Source organism: Pinus tabuliformis, chromosome 7, assembly GCF_031772625.1.
Source record: "Pinus tabuliformis cultivar Carrire ecotype Pingquan chromosome 7, CPIR1, whole genome shotgun sequence".
Classification (NCBI taxonomy): Eukaryota; Viridiplantae; Streptophyta; class Pinopsida; order Pinales; family Pinaceae; genus Pinus; species Pinus tabuliformis.
This window is the reverse complement of record NC_142293.1, coordinates 1472442277-1472447916: the sequence shown is the minus strand read 5'-3', so window position 1 is coordinate 1472447916 and position 5640 is coordinate 1472442277.

Here is a 5640-nt window from a genome sequence, read left to right as displayed (position 1 = left end):
ACTCACCATTTAGTCGCTATCATTCATAGACTGAAGCCTCTATGCTCTCCAAATATAGTTCTGAATCATACACTCCTCTGCAACCTTCTCACTCACATACATACATCATCATCAACCACTAAGCTCACAATACAAGAATATAAAACATATAGGGCGAAATTGATCTTGGGGCTAGGAACAAAGGTGCACAAATAAGACCAAATCAATCCACTAACATCACAACTTGTGCACTAAATGCATTCACATCATGAGAGGACCATTTTAATCCAATTGTGACCTTTTTCACTAATTTTGGAAGCCTCTTGGAATTTCCAAGTTAATTTACTTCCAAACAGCATGAGGAATGTAGAGAAAATCCCGTGAAATGTTTTGGTCACATGCTTGACATTGGAATAAATTTACTGGAAGATGCAGTATCTCCCATGTGCCTCTCTCCATGTGATTGGGACTTTTCAGTCACTCTCATGAGCCTGTGAGGGAGACACTAAGGCAGAGCATAGGTGAACACATCAATCCTTCAGTCTAGAACCTTTGCAACCTATTGGATAATCTTCCCCAACTCATGAAAAAGCCTCCAAACTTTGACATAGTCTCTGACACATTTGCAAGTGGATCAAGCATGTATCCCAAGTGTCACTGCCAAATTGACCTTGAATGCCAACAAACAAGGTTGGAAAGAGTGCCAAGAAGTCCTCCACTCCCCGACATCATCTCCATAAGTTACGACACCTTTGATAGAGTTGCAACATACTGTATCACATCTCCATCATCAAACATAAGGCCATCACACTGCAATAAGTCATATCCATGGGCATAAGCATGAATACCTAGATGAGGACATAGTTTCCAACTCAACTAGTGTGCCAATCCATCATCAACCTCATCATCAACCATACCAACGATATCATCTTTCCATCAGTACATCACAAGGGTGACATCATGAGTTGACATCAATGCCAACATAACCATCTCAATGGAAACTCAATTAGATGCAACCACGCTACAATGAATGACATCCAAACATCAGCTAGGCTACAAGGGTTAACACCAATGCCAACATGAACTAGCTGCCATCATGAACCAATGCCAACATCAACTAGCTAGATCCATGCACACCATAATGCCACTAATCTCCCCCTTTTGCATTGATGTAAACCATACACAAAATCTAGACCATCATCCGCTATCACTCCCCCTTTGTCATCAATGGAAAAGAGTGAACTCCATATGGATAGGCACCAAGAATTGAAGAAAAAATACTGTAGTAATACATATGTACATGGATGAAACATGATGTATGTCTACAATAATACATGGGTCCATACAGGTAACAAGAAATATCCTCTATCTCTCCACAAATAATAAGCAATAAGCAACAAATATACCAATCATCATCCATAGCAGTATACCAACCAACAACTACTAGCAGCAAGAAACGACATGCCATCACCATGCAACCCTAATAATCATATCCAATATCATCATTATATGTGGAAATATCCACATGAGGCAACCACACACAATCTCCCCCATAACTACATAGAAACAACTACCAAAATATCTCATCACATGAGGCCAAAAAAGCCAATCGTCATAGCATATTATGAGGCATTGCATGAACACCTCCAAGTGGATCATAATGCCAACAATGTATGGCTGAAGTAAAAAGGGAAAATAATGACCCCCTTGAACACATGTCATCTCCAAGCTATAGAGATACCAATTATTGGGCTGAAATGGCCGCTTCTGCTCCAAACAATGCTTCCTTTGACAAATAGTAGCACCATATGGACTGAGACTCCACATGACCATGGATCAAGTCACATATACATGATAAATACATGGATGTAGAAGTGTTATAAGAACCTCATACATGACCAATATATGACCATAACATGACCTCATGAATGATGGCTATATGAACCAATGATACATACGATAAAAGTACATGGCTCCATGAGCATATTACATATATTTTTGATGAAATACATAGCTGCTATGATCATCTCTTATGGAACAATGACTTAAAATAATAATACATCATAATTATTACATAATCATTATCCCATACATGTGGTTACAACATGACTCCATAAGACTCCTCCAAAACAAGCCTAATACCATGATGACTCAACATATTATTGACTGGACTCAATACTAAGGTGAAATGATGAAACAATGGAAACTTGGAAACTACATGGATGTAGTAATCATAATACAACAACTCATACATGGCTGGTCCATGTCACAAGTCATCTATATACATCTTGGAGTAAAGTCACAATCTATGCATGGATGTACATCTTTTCAACTAGTTTTTAGTGAAAACCAAAAGCATATAGATGGATGAGAAATGTGCTCTTCTTTCTACTCGTGAAAGACATATAAAGCCAATAAAAACACATGAGCAGAAAGGAATGAAAGAGACAAAATAAATCATGAATCTCAAAACCATGCATAGCTCCCATGAGCTCAATATACCTCCAATAAGACAGGTTGATATTGTGGACTTAAAAGTGTAAGAGGCTCAAAAGAACTCATCAAGTGTTGCAATAATCTCGTACTCATCAAGCAACCAAAATCTCTCCCCAAGGTTTTGCACCTCTCATGAATGTTGTAGTCCTCTATGAATATGCATGAAATAATCATGGAATACAAAAGGGAATTCTCCTCACTACTTGAAGAGCTTTTGATCCTTCTTCTTCCACGCGGTATTGGGCTGCTTCTTTTCCTCTTTCATTGGCTTCCTTTATTGCTTCATTGGTTTTGTGCTAGGTCCACTTTGCTTTTACTTCTTTTGACATTTTTGTAACGAGGCAACAAACAATCTATTGCCATATGAAAAAATCTATAGAAAATATAGCACTCCACATGGCCAAGAGGATCAACTCTTCTTTTGGTCATGGCAGATCTAGACCTTTCTTGAAATGTGTTTCTCCTCCAATGATTAGACCTGCAACCTATTTTCTTATGGCCAAACAAGTGATATGAGTAGAAATAACCATAAAAATCACAAGTATACCTGTTTTCCAATCTCCTTGGCTGCTAATATTGTTGGAATCTCTGGTGATTTGATCTATACATTCTGCTCCATTAGTTACCTGCAATATGACCAAACTTGTGACAACTGTAGCATTGTATCTCATGCATCAAAGGAATAAAAGGACTTTTCTTCCTTTGAAATCTAACAGAGATTCCACGATCATCTCTAGGAACAAAAGTATTCTAAATGTAGGTGCTCCTTGAGATTTTCTTTTTTGTTGTTGGTTTTGCTGCTTGATCCGCTGTTGGTTCTTCTTATTTTTCTATTGTTGGTTCTTTTTTTTCTATTTTGATGCTTGATTTTCTTCTTGTTTCCTTGGAACTCACTTTTTCTACTAGTATTTTTTTCTACATGTTTCTTGGTTTTTTCTTTGATATTTTTTCTTGAATGTAAACTAGACTCACCCTTTTTAAATCCAAGACTAGAATCATCTAATGGTGATCTTTGGATCTCAAAAAAGTTATCGAAGGCTACAATACTCTTCTCCATCTTCTGCTCGTTTCTCAAGGAAACCACTTCAGCTTCTAATCTCTCACATTCATCTTCCTTCTCTTTGTACTTATTCCTCATGGGTTCCTTGACTCTTTTAGATTTTGCCAACTTAATATTTAAGCTGACAATCTCATCCTTGAGCTTCGCCTCCTTATCATCACATATCTGTAACAATTTTTGTTGATCCCTGCATGTAGATGTTAGTCTAGAAATCTCAACTCTAATACCCTTAATAACATTCTCATCTTCATTATGTGCTCCAACATGATTTAAATCCGAATCCTCAAAATTGTATCTAAAAAGAAAATCATTAACATTTATACCTTGGATTCATTATTTTTTGATCTATTCTCATCATCCGCTGAATCATGAGCACTATAAGGATGAGACTCTTGTGGCTGATCTTCTTGTTTTTGAAGGCCATTTTTCTTGTTTTTATTATTGTTTCTCTTCTTCTAATTTTCAAATTTGCTATTGGTACCATCTCCAAATATGGATTCTAGCTTGTACCACATTTTCTTGGCATGTTTCAAACCTACTAGTCTCTTCATATCATCATCATGAATATTCTTGTAGATTATGCATGTAACTTATGCATCCTGCTGCAAAACTTCATCTGCAATTGGACCCTTGCCACAACCTTCACATACTACTCTCCAAATGTTAGACTCACAAGATAATAATTGAGAATAAACACTTTTGTGCCATACCTTATAATTTGCAACAATGAGGACAAACATTTTGAAAAAAAAATTCAATTTCTTCCAAAAAACCCCAGATCTACTCTCCAACAATCAAGATGCAACCAAGAGCCTCAATCTGATACCAATTATTGGAAGCCTTTGAGAGCTACTGGGGGGAGGGGTGAATCTATAGTGTGACCTATATATAATTTTTTCCAATTATTACTTTAATTACTGAATCACACATATGTTAACCACCATCTAGTAAACATCATAACATGTGCATAACATAAACATAACTGAAAACCATAAGAAGATAAAAAAAAAATAAACATGCACACACATCAATCACATTCTGGTGGAAACTCTTCCAGGAGAAAAACCACCCTTGTTGCTGCTTCTTTGCTATGAATTTCTATTATGTCAAGCAACTAGTCTTTTACATAGCTTGCTGACTCCCATTAGCGTACCTCATATACAAAATTCCAACATCGATTGGATAGGAGACTCAATAATATTGATAAGATCGGAAGAATCTATTCTCTATGTATCTACAAAATACCATCCACTGAAAGCTACCATGATCAATCAACCCTCGCCCAACTCCAATTGGACTATCCAACTACCATTGGATTGAGAAACTGTTCCTTTCGTTCAAGCTTTGATATCTCTTCTCCTCTCTCATGAAGTCGCTAATCCTCTCCACTATGTGGACCTCCTTTCATCTATTTTCAAATTGGATCCAAGATGAAATGATAAAAAAGAATTCAACTCTTCATACATGCTCTCATTAGCAAGATCTCGTCATTAAATAAAATAAAAACTCCACAAAAAAATGCTCTCCAATCTAGCAAACTGTGGCCACAATAAAACTGAATACCAACATACATCAAATATTGACATCAAAATATAAACTGCATACTACAATTAGCAACATACAACACAATGGGTATGCACCAAAAGTAATAGCATTTATTTCAAAAGAAATTGTGAAGGTTACCAACATATACTCCATTAAAATACAAAACTCTCCAACCAATCTCTACTCCAACAACTTCAATTTTTATCTATACTAAATCATGCTTCAGATTTGTTCAACATTCAGCCATTACCATTGATATAATGAAGCATCTATGCTCTCCAATAGGTTTGAATCATACACTCCTCCTTTGCAACCTTCTCACCCACACACATACATACATCATCAACAACCACACAACTCACAAGAAAAGAATATAAAACACGTAGGGCGAAATTAAGCTTGGGGCTAGGATCAAAGGTGAAAAAATTGGACCAAATCAATACTACACTAACATCACAACTTGTGCACTAAATGCATTCACATCACGAGAGGACCTATTCAAACCATTTGTGACCTTTTTCACTAATTCTGGAAGCCTCTAGGAATTTTCAAGTTAATTT